Source organism: Rhipicephalus microplus, chromosome 3, assembly GCF_043290135.1.
Source record: "Rhipicephalus microplus isolate Deutch F79 chromosome 3, USDA_Rmic, whole genome shotgun sequence".
Taxonomy (NCBI): Eukaryota; Metazoa; Arthropoda; class Arachnida; order Ixodida; family Ixodidae; genus Rhipicephalus; species Rhipicephalus microplus.
Window position 1 is genome coordinate 130323173 of NC_134702.1, and position 19589 is coordinate 130342761.

Sequence of the window (19589 nt, forward strand, 5' to 3'; positions counted from 1 at the left end):
CGTCCTGCGGCCGCTTCTCCTTTTTTGCCTTTCTATGCTCCCGTGATGCTTCGCGTCGCTTCTCGATCGCCTCCCGGATTTCCTTGTTCCACCAACTTTTTGGCTTCCTTTTTCCTTTCCAGCAAACAGTTTTCTTCTCTTTCCCTATCTCCTTCGTCATTAGATGTAACAGCTCACTATACTCCCAGTCCTTGCCTGGTATTTCGCCTACTTCTTCCTCGACTTTTGCGGCTATATTTATTATTTGTTTGTCATTTAAATACGAGCTGCCAGACTTTGATTCCATGCTCATATTTTCAGTTTCGTATCCCATTTGTAATGTTATTCGTTTATGATCACTACCCAAGCTGTTAATGCCTTCCTCGTCTATCCTCATTTGTGTCAGTTTGTGGTAAATTCCTTCAGTCATGAGACAATAATCAATACTTGATTGCTTGTTTCCGACTTCCCATGTGATCTGGCCGTCACATTTAGGCCCCGTGTTAACTATCTCCAGACTATGTTGCTCGCAAATATCTAGTAATAACTTCCCATTGGTGTCTGAATATCCGTCAAGGTCATGTATGTGGGCATTCATGTCCCCTAGAAGGATGATTTCGGCCCCATTACCAAATTCCTTAATATCCGCACTCATGCAATCCACTATCTCCTTATTCTTTTCTCTGCAGTTATTCCCCGTCCACAAGTAGGCTACCCCTAGCCACGTTTCCTTTCCACCTACTGTGCCCAGAACCCAGAGGTGCTCTGAACACGTCTGTTTCACTCTAACCCATTTGGCTCCGCGATGAATTAGCATTCCTACACCCCCACCTTTCCTTTCCGATATGGTCCTGTTACACCCTTCCCAAACATAATTTTCAATATGTGGTGGCTCTTCCAAGTCTCTAAGGTGTGTTTCTGTAACCGCATACACGCCTATCTGTTCTTTGTTTAACTGCTCCTCAATCTCTAACCATTTTGCCTTCTTTCTGCCACCCTGCATGTTTATGTAACTAATTGCAACACGCGCCTTTTTCCTTTTTCTTTTACCTTTTTTCTGGTTTTTCGCAATTCTACCTGTCAAAGCGTCCTCCTGGTTGTTTTCCCTGTTAAGAGCTACCCCGGACTCCGAAGGGCCCGTGAGCCCCCCAAAAAAGCTACTGAGCGTCCTGCCAGTCGCCAGCCCACCTCGTGTCCAAGCCTCTTATCGAAATGAATCTTGTCTCTTTGGAATCCACCCCACCTGTGCACTTCCCTGTTTAAATCCACTACCTCGAAACCCTTCTCTCGACTAATTTGCCATATCTCTTTGTTTGCGTCGACAACCGCTCTTTGCAGGTTGACGTTGCGTACTGGTACTTCCGGTACTGTGCATACTACAATTTGCATCTGGGGGGACACGGCGCGCATGTCATCCACCCCTTTCGCCAAGGTCGTCGCTAGTCCTGACGATTCTTTTTTCAGGACGTCATTTAACCCTCCCGCAATTACAACGAGGTTACGATTGTTAGCTTTAGCTGCGAGTTGTTCACCCGCTTGACTTATTACTGTCCCCAGCGTTTGTCCTGGGAACGTCCCTATCGCAACTCTCTTGTCGCCTTTCACCCTTTCTTTGATTGCCGCTGCGCATCGGACTAAATTTGAGTCACCGGCGATGATGACCTGTTCAGACATTCCTTCTGAAACCTGCACCTGGCTGCTGACTAGGTGACTAGCGTGAGTCACGGCTGCTGGTGGCACATCCGCACTGGACGAGCGCCCCCTGGCGAGTCCTCCCAGCTTTCAGAGAAACTTTTTTGTTTGTGTCTAATCTGCAGGGGAAGAGCGCATTGCTATAAAGGCATTTTATCTTGGTCACGTATCAAAAATGCACCGTGTTTTTCGGGCTACCCCTGCACACTCAGTAACAACTAGTTCACTGTATCTGCCAACGGACGTGCAACAACAACTAATGCATTTTTTGTTTTTTGTTTCATAGCTGTCCAAGCTTTTGGCAACCACACACTTCCGTCGGCGCTGCGTAGATTTAAAAATATATCACAACACATTTCCAATACAACATGTGCACACAGCTTCAACTACTACGTCCCCAACGATATCGAATAATAGTAGCAGCATAAAATTTTTCTTCGCTATTTTTTAACAGTGCTCTAAAGACGGGCGTTGAAAATTTATACCTTTAAGATGGGGACGTGCATCTCCCAGTAACTCGATAGATTAGAGGAACGGTGACGCAAAAATTAACACCCGTAATTTTGAATGCATTGTGCGCGTGCTAATTTTTATGAAAAAAATTGTTTACATACATTTTCGGCGCACTGCTTTAATCCATTTCTGTCGTCTGCTTGTTTCGATCCATCGTTTTGGGAATCGATAGAATTTCACTGGTGGAGTCGACCTCTTCGTGTTTGCATGGTTATTGTGACAGTTGACGACGCAGCAATGTCCCCCCCTTTTCTGGTGGGGTGACATCGCGGAATGAGGGCCGTTTCACGTGCAGCGCGTGCTTCGCAAATGCGTGGAAGTCAAAGGAAAAGGAAGGGTCAGAAGACTCTACTGTTGTGCGCTTTTTCTGGCAGGGAAAGGCAAGCGCTGGCGTCGCCGGGCAAACTTGAGCGGGTCTCCCCTATAGAGAATGTGCCCCTTTCAAAAAGCTGCTACAGTTTTGTTGCGAGGCAAGCGTCACGCGACCATGAAAGCTCGTGTTGAGATTGGTTATCCTCGGCTCTCCAGATGGTCAACGCAGCCGTGGATGCTAGAAAACCCTATTTAGGCAGCAACTCGGGCCTTTTTTGTGGTGAGAGGACTCGGGGTGAACAGCGCATCTCACCACCGGAGAACAGTCATGCTAGCCGAGGAGTATGCCATCATTTTTCAAGTTTTGTATTTGTCACTTAGTGCATTTTGTAAATTTAAGTTGTGTTAGATAAATATGCCCCCATTGAGTGCTCCCCAAAATCATCGTGTCGACTTGTCATCGCCTGCCTGTGCGGATTTGCTCCGACACTTCTTCATCTGGATGGTCATCAGATGTGTCTAGCTTAAAAAACCCCGCAGTTTCACTAGAATATCCTGAAGTCATTGGCGCCTAGACGACCTGCCGAAATGCACCCCGTTTACAATTTCCATGCTTGAGTGTAAGCCGAATAGCTCGAACAGCCATGGTATCAATCATGGAGGAAGGAAAAATATAGAAGAGGCATTACGTCAGATTCGTGGAGCCGCCGCATCGCAAACACCCGCACTACGTCTGAGCGGAGAAGCAGGTAAACACTTCGCGATTTCGGGCGACCAGCCGCTGCAGCGGCCTTGGAAGCGGTGTTCTCTCCCGACAGAAAGTCAATCCACGAGTTTTGCTTATTTTGCGTGTTTTTTTAAATCTGTGCGATGCCCGGCTGTAGTGTATACTCGGTGCGAACCGCGTGCACCACCGGATGTACGTGGTGGCACTTCTTACGTATGTTCGCTTCACTGTTGATCAATAATGCATGGTATTTGCATGTGAAGCTCTCCGCTGTAAGACACGTTGGTTCTTACTCATTGTGACAACCGAAAACACACGCGAACTTTCGTTTTTACTGTTGTAGGCATCGTATCGCGTTCCTTGAAATTTTGTCGTTGAAACAGAGGGCAATAAACTTCTTTTTACCGGACCAAGTGTGCATGCATTGAACGGTGTGCGCTCGCTGCATGTTAGTTTGGTGCGCACTAGAAATACACACTTTACGTGCACAATCAAGTATACAATAAAGCTGTGCCTTCTTATCGACGTGAAGTACGTCAAGTACTAGGCTGGTGTTGCACAGAATTGCTACAAAGCAAGCTCTCAAAATCGTGCATTGCCACACTGACACTACATACGAGCAAAGAACTGCTAATTGGCCCATAGATCAAGAAATATGGCTAAGAGAGAGAGAGAGAGAGAGAGAGAAAAGGCCTTGCGACGAGCCGAATGCGTAAGTCACTGCCGGGTAAGTGTGAATACGATGATGCATGGGCTAAAGGATTTTCCTTCCGACACGTACCGGTTCCTTCTGTGCCGTTGCACAAAAACACCCCACGAAGTATTTCAGCATGTCGCACTCGGGCCTGCCACGCACGAACTGTCTGGGAGAAGTGTGCTCGCAACATTTTACTGCATGAAAACCATACAATACGCGTTATGTTAACGCGGGGGCTATATAAGCGAAACAGCGCCGAGAGCATTCCGCGGAGCGTCTGCTGTTTTGTTTGCCCCATACCGGTTTGTTTGCACCATAAGTTTGACGTCACTTCCGCCACAGTTGTAGCAGTGCATTGGGATAGGTTAGGTCCTCTCAGTTTTTCCTTCCTCCATGGCACCAATATTACGGCCCTATGGTTTACAAACACAAAACTTTGGCTAAGGACTGTTTTAACAGAAAAGAAATTTATTATTGTTAGAAGGTCGCACCATGATAAAGGGTGAATGTTCAATCATAGCATCTGTTATGCGGTTTAATTGTGGTACGTTAAAAAATCTTCTGGTAAAATTTTAGCGTAACTGGTCGATTGCATAGGTTCTAATTGAATATTTTGAGCCACGCGCAAGTGGGCTGAGAGTCGGGAAACGCTGGTCGACAGGGGAGCACTCACGTATCAGAGAAATAAATGTGCGAGGGTCTGTATTCCCGCCAATGTTAGTGTTAAGTAGTGGGCGGCGCGTAAAATTCACATAATTATAGCTTTCTTTGGCTTGCCACCAGAGTTTGAATATGACGGCTAACCTAATTACTGCAAATGAAGTCACACATGTCATGTCAATAGCGCGGTTGCCAGTTTTGGCGGGTTTCACAACCAGCGACTTCCGGGGCTCGTTTGCACTGACATATTCCTATATCACCCATCATTTAGACATTCGAATACCTTAGAGACACTTTGTTGCTAGTTATCAATGCAAACTGCAAACTGTTGAGCGAGCATGTAAGGCTCCCTTTAACAAATTGGCTAACAAGTGCTCCAAAATTGAAGCTTCAAAGTAACGAGAAAGTTTAATGAAACCCCAGTCGGAAGTTTCAAGGCCAATTTCACGCCAAGTATGATATAGCATTTGCTAAAATGCACCTACCGTTTGAAATTTGTGTAAGACTATATTTTACGGTGTAAGACTATATTCTACAAAACACAGTCAACACTCCCGATTTTCCTTGAATCACCTAAACATGGATGCGGCCTCGTTATCAGAGGTGTATGGGAGACAACGATAGTATGATTCCGCACCTGCATTAGTCTCTTTCCGTCCTGAAAAGCCTTATCGTGGAAGGTGATAGAGATAACAGCCTCCACACCGAGGTCAAGAGAGCCGCGAACCATCATCTCAACCGGATCGACTGTCTCGAGTGCCTTACTGTTGAGTAAGTCCAGGCTCAACGATTTCATCCAAGTGACGAGGTCGGACGTCTGCGATAGGAAAAGCGCAAATTAATATAAACTGAAACGCACTCTTAACTAACATTCCGTGCAAATCAACGTCTGCTATCCTTACTGAATAACGGAATTTCAGGAACCACTTGAAGACAGTTGTTAACGGTATTTAACACCAATGTGCAACATAAGTTTGTAGTGCCATATCTTATTCTATATACCAGTTGCAGCAATTTGGAGGCTTGTGGGGCTTGTCGCAAAAAATGCACTCGCATCCACAAACAGTTGGGGATTTTTCGCCGGACAAAATAATGAATCAAGGTGTTTGGTTTTTATACATAAGCAAGCACAATTTCAAAGCTATTGATGACATGGCGCGCATAACTTAACACTTGTTTCGTTTCTGGGGGCTATTTTGGATATTGTCCGATTCCCCCATGTTGTCAGATTCCGCCATTGATTGATGCTGATTGGTCAAGTGAGCTGCCACGACCTCTCTGATTGGCCTAAAATACCGCCATGTGAAATTTGACAATATGGTGGATTTAGACAGTGTCCAGAATAGCATGCTATATTAAGGTACTTATTTCGCAAATGACTGCGTCGTCTCACGCAAAAAGTCTTGTGGGCTTGCATGGGCACTTGCAAACGCGAAAGCCAAATGCGAGATGGGCGGAAATGCGTATTTTCTCGCATTCTTCGCAGCCCATTAAATGCATCCACAGTTTTCAACGAACCACCATAAAGGCCACTTCACGTAACTTCATTTACTTACTGGAATTCTGAAATGAAACTAAGCAGACTAAGAAGAAAACATTGAGCCGCGGCTCTAGAAAGCGAAAAAAAAAAACGCAACTGTGGCAACTCACTTCTGGCGCAATTTTTTTCGCATATTCACACAAGTGGGCCGCACATTAATAAGCTGTTTTACTTATTTTGCAGAGAAGAACTTAGCAGAAAAAATTACTAAAGCACGCGAGAAGCGTAACAGCAGGGAGGGTCATGGCTGTTTGTGAACGTTTCGGCTCCTATATGGGTGCATCTCCAGGTCGTTCCGGCTCCTCGAAAAGACTCGAATGCTTGTCAAGCGATAGTGTCATACTATAAACACTGCGAAGTTGCTTAAAATGGCCTCGGACTAGCGTGAGTACCTCATACACACTAGTATAGCCTTCTGTGAGCTCAGCCCAATTGGAATACTCAAATTGGAATTGGCCATTATGAAGACATTTCAACTCAGTGAACACCATACTGCTACAAAGGCGGGTGTTGTAAACAGGACTCCACCCACTAGAGTCCTGTTTACGACACCGGCAAACTTCTGCTCAATTCCTACGCAAAGCAGTGGCATCGCCCAAAACAAGCCAACAACGTCATTACAGCTTTAAAGTGCTCGTAAAGCCACCAACGTGCTGCTTTCGAACAACCATCGAAAAACTTTGTTTCCTACTCCACCCTGAAATAACGCACAGGAATCAACTGCATAATTCATTTCAAGTGGCCTAAGCTAATAACACGAAAGTGTTTTATGCCGGCGTCTAGCATGGCTCCATGATGTATTTAGGTCACGGATGTGATGATGTAAAACATTTACTAACAAATTGCAAAAAAATGAGAAAGAAAAGGGCGGCAGCAGGGCGCTGAACCACCCCTTCGAGCTTCTAAGCGCGCGACGCCAACCCTCGAGCCACAAGGCAACCATTCCGTAACATGTTAACGTCAGGCCATTTATTGGCACCATATACCGCTGGCGATCGTCAGAGCTCGGCAACTTGAGCGCGTTTTCGTAATCACTAGCGATATGGCACGACGCGCGCATTGGACGCAGGCGCTTACAGTCGGCTTGCCGCGCCACTCCGCTCATCGCTGTGTGCGCGCGCCTCCACATGACGTGGTCAAAGTGCGTAATGTTCTCTATCGTTCTGGCTCACACCCGTGCGCTTATCTCAGGATGCGGGTGCTTAGCACCTCTTATGCTTCTACGGCAAGTTTGCTTTGAAGTTAGAGTCTATGTTGTAGGCCCGTATGCTGAGATTCGCGTGCACGTTAAAGAACCCCAGGGGGTCAAACTTTCCAGAGCCCTCCACTACGGCATCTTTCATAATCATATGGTGGTTTTGGGAGGTGAACCTCACATATCATCATCATCATTAAAGCCGCAAAAATGAGCAAAACTGAAGTCCTTTACGTCCGTGGCAATTCGCAACGCAACAGTAGCGTCGACTGCGTTAAGTTTTGCAGAGCGTGGAGCTGTTGCGTCTGCTCTGGTTCTCGCGTTCGTTTTGGTAAGTGAATCCGCTAGGCTAGCACTTGATGGTGGTTCAGTGACGCGTCCGACTAGTGGTTCAGTGACGCGTCCGACTAGTGAATAGAAATTCGCGGCTTTTTTATAAATGTTCAACGAGCAAAAACACCTAACATTCAGTTGAATATTTGTTTCGTGCGCTGTAGTTGCACCTGGTTGCGCAGGAAACTGCGCAGGGGAGTCGGTTTTTGCATTACTCAAAACAGCGTCGACAGGTGGCACTGCGTGTCCGCAAAACTCTAGAGTCTGACATGAGCACAACCAGTGCGCGAACGCGTAAAGGGGTTCTAAGGCTGTCGTCTGCTAGATGCGTAACAGCGGGGACACGAAAGCATGCGAAACGCGGGCACATTAGCCCTTAATATCGCTGCAATGCACGGGAAAAAAATTAAGAAGAGAACGCTCACATTGTATTTTGCGTCTCATTATTATACTAGAGATTTATTATTCTCTTCAACTAAAAAATACATAAACTACGCATGTTGTGTTAAAATATTTTCGCCTTGTCACGTGCAACTGTTGGCAACGTGAGAGCAAAGTCGTCTACGTAGAGGGCCAACGTCGCTGCTTTGCCGTGTGTGTAAGGCCATTCATACGCGCACGTCATGCCTTGATTCTCTGGGCGCGCTCCCGCAAAGGAAGAGGAGCAGCGTTCATCTTGAACTTTGACTCGTTTCCGCGGCACGTAGCGTTGGAAGTTTTCGCAAACGTGATAGACGGGATGAGACGTGATAGCGCACGCCTCATCTACACATTGCGCTTCTGAACTCAAAAGTGTCAAACCTGGTGAGTGGCTCTTATGTGTCGAGCTGTGACAGTTGTCTGTCCGCACTCGTCCTGTATATGCTCATTTTCTGCGTGCTTGTTGCTTGAGGTGTGCGCTGCTTGCTGTTCACTCTTTCGTCCCAATGGCGAAACAATGTTCAATGAATGCTCAACTACCTCTTCGAGAACACGTTTCACTTTTATGTTATACCGATTCTTTAAAATAGGAATCAAACACACTTTTTATTGCTCTAGGGATATTGTGAGATAGATCACAGCCGAATTCAGTAGTATGAGATGTGAAGCAGTTCTTTGACTAATCTGTCAAAAGCTGCACGTCCGTGTCTCCGTGCCAATGTGCCGCACCGCACTCCTCTCGCCGCAGATGTTGGGGTGGTGCCAAGGAGGTCACGCTTTTTCTCGCAGTGCACGGTCACGTCACTTTCTTCCTCGCCTGCCACGTGCCCGCCACCTGTCACCTTTCTTTCACTCCACCCTGTAAACCGCTCGCAACATTTTAGCGCACTTCGAGTGAACACAGTTTCGGATAGTTTATCTGCGATGTAGAGGTCGCCGAAAACTAAGCTCTCTCGCCCGCCGGAACATGTGCCGAAGTGATTTAGCTTAACCCAACCGTTGTCGGTGTTGCGAGGGTATGGAGAGCCGATCACGTTTGCGAATGGTGGCGTCGTGCCTGCAACACCGACGCGGCACGAGCCAGGGAAGCAGATTGCACCGTTGGCAGTAGAATTTCATCGACACCGACGAGCGGCGAGTCGAGCACGCTGATCGAGTTCAGGCATGAAGGCAGCGCATGGGTAACACCGACGAGACGCGAGCCATAGAAGCCGAGCGGAAACGCCAACAGCGGAAGGGCAACGCCGGCGAATCCTCGACGTCACCATCGTCAGCAACGTCTCGGAAGAACCCCGCGCCCTCCACGAAAGCGCCTGCCCGCAAGCGCCGGGCTCCACCGGCCGATTGAGATGCGTCTGCCAGCCGCAACGCCGATCGCGCCTGCACATGGCGCGTAGCGGGAGCCTTGCGCGACGCCGCCAGCAATCCCGTGGCTGACGCCTGTTTCCAACGAGGGTTCCTCTAACAGCGTAGCTTCGGTCACAATAACCGCACGTGTGACCATCTGTTGTTCGACAATCACGTTGACAACGTGGGTTCCATCCGCAACTGCAAGCAGATAGAAGCACCAACCGAGGTGATTCGAGGCGAGTTTGGCGCGGACCAGTTCGACTTCGTGGTCTGTGTCACTTGCAAGGAGACGCTGACGTCACTCAGGGTTCGGATGACAAGCGCCACGCATGGTGCTTCCCTAGCTCAATGGTGCTTCTAGCCCCCTCGTCGACGCTCGTTTCAACCAGGTCAATGCCATGCGCACCACTGCTGCTTCGCATCCCGTCAGGGTTTCCTTGGAGAAGATGGTCCATAATTTTTCTTTCATGAAAGTTGCAGTGGTCGCTGTATTCTCGTTATTTCCTTTCATCCTCCCTGGCTCTCTATTGCAGAGTTCTTGTTTGACTGCGTACACATCACGCAGAACGTATGTACTACTATATATCTGGTACGGTACCATGGTACCATGTTTCCAGAGGTGTAGCTTTAAGAAAAAAAAGTGCACGGAAGTTGTTGGTAACAGGCGTAATATGTGTCAATGAGTAATAACTGGATAGTTAACTATTGCACCGCATCTCGTATTAAGACCTGGTGAACGCTATTATGGACTAATTTGTAGCAGACATGAAGGGCATGAAAGTATCACCATAACTTCCACTTCACATGTCTGTTTCTTCTTGGTGGGATAAAATGAGATAAACATGGGAAACTTGTGAGCATATTTCTTTATTGTACTTCTTACAAATATATGTAAAGTCACAAACTTTCGTTCAGTATAAGGTATATGCTACATAATTAGGACCACGTTACCGCAGTTCGAAACTGTATTATAACAGTAAAGAAACATAAACCAGGTATCTCATTTTGCCCGAACATTTCAGCGAAACGAGACATTGACAAAAAGGTTGACTTCCTGAGTTGTACCGATACAAGTCCTTAAATTTCACTCCGTGAGCCCTCACGCAGTCCTCACTAGCCTAGTTCGTGCACTCCATGCACAGGATCTATTGAATCCAGACAGACCCCGACGCTCTGCTGTTGCAAAACTTGTTGCACATCAAACACCGTCAGTATTTTTTCGTGCTAATGTTACATTTTTGCTACGCTTGCTCTTCATGGGAATCTTTTAAAAAGAAAATTAGATTTGTTTTGACACCTATTCTCCACCTCGTTTTGCTGCTTTGATGAACAACTGTAAGAGCAATTCAAGGTTTTCAACTTCGTCAGCTGGGCTTTGTAAGGCAATGAATTTAGGATTTCCGATTACTTGTTATTTTCAAAATTTTGGTATGAAAAATTCTCAATAAAACTCGATTCAAAATTGTGTTTATGAACCTCTTAAAGTCAATACGCTTTCAATTTTTCATGTGCCTCTTGAGAGCATTCTTTGGAACGCGGAGCAGCATCTACGTGCCACGAATAAAGCGAGTTTCGTCCTCAGCGGCACTCAGTGTCTTCTCATTTCATTTTCTTGCCAAGAAGGTTTATATTGTATACTGATAAGATACTACTGATAAAACAATAGTGCCCCTTACTTCCGTTTCATAGGCCGAGGTGAAAGACATACATGCTTGGTACATCGCCGCTGCTTTCTGCCAGGATATTTGATTTGAAGCAGGAAATTGAGTACTGACGAGGTCTGTTAAGGTAGAAACATCGATCGCAGTTGCAACCTATGAAACAGAGAACAGACATATCATGGCGTATGCAAAAAACACCCCTTTCCTGCAATGAGCGTAGGGTTCCGTGAAGCCAGCCTTCCTAGATACTGCTATACTGCTGTTTGCACTAGAAGAGGTTCCTTCAAATAAAAATCTTGAATATAGTAACTGTGTATGTAAGTTGGCCCGTTTTACGTGTGCTTGGTTTGCTAGCGCGATCTTTTACTAAGCGCACACATTCTTCCTCGTATAGAAAGCAGGCCAACGTCTGCTGCAAAATAGCGGGAAAAGCACATGTGCACAAATGTCTTGGCGTGTGAATTTGAGCGATTGCTCGAGTGATTTCTTCGACATCCAGGGATTCGCGTTTTCTAGATACATGTTGGTAGAATACAATATACATATAATACGCACATATGGAGCACACGTACCTGATGGACAAATAAGGTGTACACAAGTTTGCAACTTACTTAAATATTGATACTGGTGTAAACTTCTCAATAACTTTCACTATATTGACATGAATCCTAGCATGCGCTATAGTTTTATTTGCAATATTCCTAACATAGAGCCCACACCTTGCCTATTCTACGTAGAAAGGTATTAAAACGTATCGGCAGTAAGCGATAAACAAATTTTGCTTATTAAGATCTTGGTGAAGAAAAATTGCTGTGTATAATGCAGACGTTTTGTCGCAGCAAATTTTTTAGTTTGTGTGGATTTCAATATTTGTTTAACACGCGACTGTATGACTAGGGGACATTAGAATAATTATTTCTCTATTCCTTGCCACCCCAGCGCCATGACGTCATTTGCTGACTGGCGACGGCACACGTAGCTTAGGTTATCTTATTTGTAAGGTTTACACTGTTGTAATTTTTAAGTACAACATGAAGCAAGAAATATAAATGAACTGAAGTAGTGCCTACGTATATGTGAAAGTAGCTGTTCTCTCTTACGTGTCTGAACATGGTCTGGCCTCTGAAGCTCGCGCAGACGTACTTGTAGAAGTTGTCGCACGGGTCAACGGTGTAGTCGATGCTGTGCCGCAACCACTCTGCCAGGAATCGGCAAAGAGGTCCCGTGCATATATTTTTTCCTGAACGAGAGGTCGGCACCACTTGTCCCTGGTCCGGATATGTGACCGATGTATTTCTCAAGTGCGAAGGAGTCGTTCTCATTTGCGAGGTTATAATATGCATTCTAGTTCGCTTGGAGTAGAAAGAAGTCAAAGTGTCCACCTGGTAGTGAGGTGGAAAATTAGAGTTGGTATATGCACAAGCTGTCACTTGATTTCCTAATGAAGCGAAGCAGTTGACAGGAGTCCAGTTTATTTATCTAGAAGTGTCTTCCAAAGGAGATAATGTATAACCGATGGCTTTGAAAGTTTGCACACTATGTACATATTAGTTATTAATTAATATCGAAAACAAGCTGGTAAAACAAGAATATACATGTAATGAAGGCAATTCACATGGCAAGGCCGTTGCAGCCTGTGGCACTTCGTGAAAGGATTGAGACAAATAAGTGAGTATGTCACGTGCATGAACGTGGTCTCGGCTGCGGGTGACTAATGCGGTTAAAAATGTGGTTAGAGTGTACTACCGTTCCTGATTACGGTAGATATAAAATATCTTGGGAAAGATCACAAGGCTGCTAGTGCGTCGGGCATCGCAAAGCTCAAGGAAACCTTATGTGACCTAAATTGCCTAAATGGGACATTTAAGGAGTATTTTCTGTTAATAATAAATCTACAAGCGCGATCATGAACTAAATTTACAGTGAGATACGAGTAGTGTGGGTTGTGTGTATAAATATATATATATATATATATATATATATATATATATATATATATATATATATATATATATATATATATATATATATATATATATATATATATATATATATATATATATATAATATATATATATATATTCAAACGTTAGTTAGCCTCTCAAGTCGAAAATACACCAGTAATTTATGTCGCATTTTTGTGCTCTCATGAAGATTGCCCTTGAGAATAACGTTTGGTTTCCTGATAACATGATATTGAGATATGATTATGCCTGGATTACACTTTATACAGATTGACTCCTACTTATTTAGAGGAATCTACCTTCTGCAAAGGCAAGCCTTAAATTTTATAGAATGTTTTATGGGATTACAACTGAAAAAAACCTGATTTTACATTTGAGGTCATTAGTCGATTGTCTCACCGAGTGTCTATGTTATGTACATCGTTATGAAAAGCAATGTCACTGTAGGTGCAGTCACGCAGATCACATCCAAAATCACGTTACTTGGGCGTATCACGTTTGGTGCCCATCTGTTGCGTTAGCAAACTTCACATGTAGCCATGCTTACAAAATCTTAAGGCGAACGCCTTCAGTGTCTTGTTGCACGTTAACCTTGAGTGAAACTTGACAAGCTTATAATTGGTGAAGAAAATGCATGACTAGCATGTGGAGACGAAACACCGTGATGTGATGTTACAACATAATATCACCACTTAGTGGAAGGTGGGTCCAGCTGAGAGTTGATGATACACCTTGTGAGGTTCCCGAAGCTCCTGCAGGGCGAATACTGTACTTTTTAGCACCCAAAAACAGAACAACACACAGACAAGTGCTTTATCCTAAAAGGGCTTTCCAGATAAAATATTTCTGACCCACATGCAATCGGTAATTCTGAGGTGGTTGTCCAATATTTAAATTAAGAAAACGCAAAGGGAAATGGAGTTTTCAGTATTAAAGTACAAGATTTATTTTACTCCATTCCAAGCCCATAGTTTTTAAGATAGCACTTAGCTGTCTCTTTCTTGTTCTGTTTTTTGTGCGTGCTAAAAAGTTATAATATGAATACATACCAACTCGCCCAGTTGTATGTTTTACTCCTATCGTGTGTTTATAACTAACCCAAAAGTCCAAAATTTCACATATAGTTGAGAAGCTTGAGGGTTTTACTTAGCGCTTCCCAGGCAGTTGTAGCCGCGGTAATCTACATTTTGATATAGAGTTTCTGCGCGAAGCTTACGTCTTCCTCACCTTTATAGCATATTTATTAAATTTTGTATTACAATGGGCACACAATTCGTATTGAGAAGCGTAATAATTGATAGAAATGTGAGGTATAACGTCCCAAAACTACCATGATTATGAGAGACGCTGTAGTGGAGGGCTCGGAAAATTTTGACTACCTAGGATTTTTCGAAGGAGCCCTGAAACACTTTTTCAAGTAACCGAGAAATTAGCTCACTGGAAGAGCCCATTGCCTTACCTATTCAACACTGCAAAAATTTTAAGAATACACCTAGTGCCAGTGGAGTTACAAAGATTTGTCGCATGCTGCAATTGATTTCTCTCTTTTCTCGTCCTAACAAAAGCACAGGAAGCTAATCAGGGAGGGATGACAGGGATAAACAAACTACGTAACTCACGCCTCGTGACCTTGGGCACTTTTTTTCTTTTTTTTCTCCAAGTACGCGGCTTTCAATATGATCGCGCGCGCACGCGTGTGCTAGTAGAGGCCTCTCGTGGCCATCTTTTTAACAATAACTGAGCGCGTAATGTTAAAATCAGCCAATGGCTGATAAATGGGCTTGCTAAGTGTTATTTTCGAGCGTCTTCTGTCATTTGTCGAGAAAAGAGAGAGCAATTTTAGCTGAATTGATAATTTATTGTGACTTCCAAGACGTGTGCTGTGTTTTAATAATTGGCTCTCGTATTGTCGGGAGCCTCTACTACCGACCGGCAACGTTTTCTGAGCATGTTCAGAAAGGTGTTGCAGGGCCCCTTTAACGTGCACCCATATCTGAGCACACGGGCTTATATAATTTCCGCCTCTATGAAAAATGCAGCCGCTGCAGCCGGAATTCGACTCCGTGACCTTAGGGTCAGCATCCAAGTACCTTATTTCCTAGACCACCGCATCGGGGTAATAATAATAATAATAATAATAATAATAATAATAATAATAATAATAATAATAATAATAATAATAATAATAATAATAATAATAATAATAATAATAATAATAATAATAATAATATTAATAATAATAATAATAATAATAATAATAATAATATAATGGTAATAATAATAATGATATTATTATTTTTAAGAAGAAGAAGAAACAAAACAATGATAACATTAATATAGATAAATGGGTCCTTACGGCCCAAAGCCACGATATGATTATGAGAGCCACTAGTGGAGGGCAGCGAAAATTTAGGCCATTTCGTGTTGTTTAACGTACACTAACATTGCACACTACACGTGCATATATGACTTCACCTCCATCAAAATGTGACTGACGCTGTCAGAATCAAACCCGCAACAATCGGGTAGCAGCAGAGCACCCCAGCCACTTTTCCACCGAGGTGCGTGTCTTCAGTATAAGGTAATGGTAAACACTTGATAAAATGGAAACATGACCCCACGGTTGCATGTTCATAGTGTTTCACACAATAAAACAGCCCTGACACGTGTGGACACCAAAATGTGTTGTAAAAATTTACGCAGGGAGTTTTTGTGTAAAACAAATTATTGGTGATAGGCCTGAAAGCCCTCACCGTAGTACAGTCGGCTTTCGCTGACTGTTCGGAGAAAATCATCACGAAGAGTAGCAGGCTGCAACACAGTCCTAGTACCACAGCACTCATGAGGACCAGGGTCGACATTATCCAATAGCGCCCAAGTCCTTCCTCCATGACATCCTCTGGCAATCGGTTTTTGTAAAGCACTTCTTCCTGTGACTCCTGCGTTATTGTTGACAGTGACAAAGAGAAGTGGTTACGAGGTAGCGAACAATATTACAGCGCTGGTGCTAGATTTGAGCAGTTAGTAAAGCTCAAAAGATTCAACCGACTAAGAAGTGACTAAGCTGAAGAATTAGACTCACGAAAAATCATGCTTGCAACGTGTATCTGAAAACAAAACGAGTTTAATTTCATATTCTTCATCCTTCAGTCGCTGCGTAATACTGTAACACAGAAAAAATGTGCCAATTCTGGCCAGACGCTCTGAACTCTATGTGAACACCTATTATATAATTACAGAAAATCGAGCTTTTGGTACCTCTATTGTGAATATCATCGGTAACATTTGCTCGCAGCCTCAATTCAATTCGTTACCATTCACCAGCATTGTCTAATCATCACAGTTACGCAATATGTCCAGCCGAATTTCTCACATATAAGAGCCAAACTAACCCGGAGTGAATTAGGAGTGAAATATTTGGTAAGTGAAGAGTAAATAACGTTTTGGTGAGCCTAAATTCTTGTTTCAGCAGCCTGAAATAATAACAACACGTTTATTCCGCTTTGTTCACTCCCAGGGTGCTGCGGTGGACAGAGACAGGACACCATAGCAGAGGTAGGGGGTAGAGCTCCCTGCGTTTTATGAATGGACGTCATGAAGGCAGCTAAGTGGGGGCCACTCGAATGGCTTGGATCTTGTGGCTGTTGTGAAGCAGGTAGCCGAACGATGGCGCGACCGGCTCCTGGAGGAACAAGAATAATGCTGGCCAGAGCTCGATGGCGCAATCATCTAGGGGCGAAGGCTCCGGAAAGGCACAAGTCCGGAGAGAAAAAGGACATGGTCCGCATTTTATGGTGGCCAGGGCACGAAGTCTAGGTGGTTTGTATACAGGGCACTCCCAACACAAGTGGTTGACATCAGTCCGGCAGTTGCGCGTGGAGATATAACCTGTCAAGGGTGGTGGTGTGTTACACCTGTGAAAACAGTTCAGCAATAAAGAAGTAAGGAGTGTTCTCTCATGAATTCTGCGAAGCAGAACAGACTCTCGCCATGTGAATACTTTCAAAGGAAGCGATGGCAGTGAGAGTGGATTGCCCACTGCGGTGAGGCAGACGGCACAACTCACAACTTTGTTTGGTAATGTGCCTGTCTGCTATCGGATCTTCTTGCTCGGGTGGGGTAGCCGGAAGAGCGGAACAGGTATCGGAAGCTCTGGCTAGCACAGTGGAGAGATGAACGCACGCTAATTTGTGAGCTTTCTCGTTTCCAAGGATACTGTAGTGCCCGGGCACCCAGCGTATCGTAACTTCAAGGCCGCATTCGTGGAGCAAGCGTGTCTGGTGTCGGATCTTCTGAAGTACAAGATCTCTGTATAGACCTTTAGCGCATGCCTAATGAGCGGCCTGGGAATTGGTGTAAGCTCGATGGTGAACAGAATCAGTTTGAGGTGACATCTCGGGAACCCGCTCTGAATAATCTGAGATGGCCACTAGCTCTGCTCGAGTGCTATACATCGCTTCTGCTGAAACATGATAAATCGGCTCTGATTTCCATTTTCTGGTCGTACCACGCAGTGACATAACAGGTGTTTATGGTACCGTCGGCAGGAGTACAGTCTCAGAGTATACAATGCGTTCATTCATAAGGAAGAAACTCGTATTCTTAGCACGTCTCTTCGCGTAGTGAAGGTGCCGCGCTCACTGACCGGGTTCAAAATCAACAGAAGTGGCTTGCCATCGGTGAGTATTATGATTTTCTAAGGCGGTGTTTTGTTGGGCAGCATTGGCAATGTGTTGATGCTGCCCGAGAAGCAAGAGCACGTATTGCCCGGCATTTGTTGTGTAATGCAACGTCTCCTGTGTGTGGATGTGCTTGTCGATGAACTCGGTCAGGTCATTGAGCTAGCTGCAGCTCATCAGTAGATTCAGGTGTGCGTACCTTAGAATTCTTGTAACCAAGCATTTGGCCTCGTTAAGTAGCCGGTCGTGCTTGATTATCTGCAAACGGTTTACCAGATAATATGACAGTCTATACATGATACGTGAGACGAAAAAAGCTTCAACAAACTGCCACATTGCACGTACGTTTACTCCACGTGTGCCCTTAGAGATTCTTTGTAAAGCATGAAGGTTTTCTTTGCTATTCATCATAACCCTTGGAACCAAGTGCTTGCCGTGTGATTCTCGTCTAGTTGCATACCTAGTATTCGGACAGAGGATTACCATAATATAGCTTGGTTCTCTATGTGAAGTTTAAAACACCCGTTTTCTTTCTGCTTGACGAGCGCTGTTCGGCCACTGTGAATGACGACAAACTCTGTTTTGTCCAGACCGGTGTGCAAACCTGCTTCGATTGCGTATTCGTGAATAATGCTGAGGGCTCTTTGTGAAACAATCTCCTGCCGCCCGACAGATGCTTGATGGACCCACACAGTTACATCGTCGGCATACATCAAATGTTTCAGGCCCGGTCCGCAAGGCGTCTTGGTAGCTGGTACAAGGCCATGTTGAAGAGGGTGGGTTAGATCACTGAGCTCTGAAGAACGCCTGCGTTGTTGGTTGATACAGTACTGGTGTCTTGGCTGCTTTCGACATGGTAGCTTCGCCCTTCTATTAAGCCTGCTCTGAATTTATACATTTTTCCTTTAATCCCAAGGGCACGTGCTTCCGTCACGGTGTTAGTGTGTTTTACGAATGCTGTTCGAATGCCTCGCGAATGTCCACTGCTACGACAGCCCGTGGGTGCATTGAATTAGGGTCGAAAATGCCTTTTTTAGGCAAAGGAATACATCTTGATAGGCCCACGCAGAATCTGTACATTGTCGTGACCGAAAAATCGCAATCTTCAAGGTACCGTGTAAAGGGTGTGTTAACCATGCTCTCCATTACTTTACAGACACGCGGGGTTAAACAGATCGAACGGCGGCTGTATAGGGTATGGAGTGGTTTACCAGGCTTCAGAATAGGCTTGACTAGAGAAAACTTCCATGAGGAGGGCAGTATTGCGGTATCCGAAACTCTTCAAGGAGAGCGCGTTTGTACTCAGGGGGCACAATGCGTAAATGAGCAACACATACTGCAATGGCTTCTGGAGCACTGCGTGCGTTAGCATGTGGCAAGGCATACTCCAGCTTGAGCATGGATGAAAGGGCTACAAAACGGCTCAGTGTCTTCAGCGCTTGCATTCTTCTGGTATGTAATCTCTTTGGGACAAGATGACTGCTTTAAAAACACTTGTTGAGCGAGTTCCCGATTGCTAATGCCTTCCCGGAACACCACACGGGCCGTGTCGTTGTATCTCTTGCGTTGGCCAAAGAGAGAGTGCAGGATGGCGCAGACCTCTACCATGTAGGTCTGCCCCTTGATGGTTTTACAAATTCTGATCCAGTGGTCTGATGCTAGCTTAGTCGTATATTCCCTTAGTGGAACACTGTATTTTACGCAGCCATGCTTCGTGATGCGCAGTGTGGCGAGATTGCCTGTACAGAGCCAGAATACATAGCGTTCTATTCGACAAAGTCAGAAGATGCCTATCAGGTTCTGGTTGGTCAAAAAGAACCCGTAGGTTCTTGATAGCTAGCCGCTTTGCTGCGCATAGCTGACATAA

At 44.8% G+C, this 19589-nt stretch overlaps 1 long non-coding RNA gene across 1 annotated transcript in view; it reads left to right on the top strand.

The window, feature by feature from the left end:
- Nucleotides 1–17023, top strand: part of LOC142803927 (uncharacterized) — a 62074-nt gene extending 45051 nt beyond the window's left edge. Inside the window, exon 2 of the long non-coding RNA XR_012894371.1 lies at nucleotides 16561–17023. This is a non-coding gene — a long non-coding RNA (uncharacterized LOC142803927). The remainder of the gene's footprint in view (nucleotides 1–16560) is intronic.
- The last annotated feature ends 2566 nt before the right edge of the window (nucleotides 17024–19589 follow it).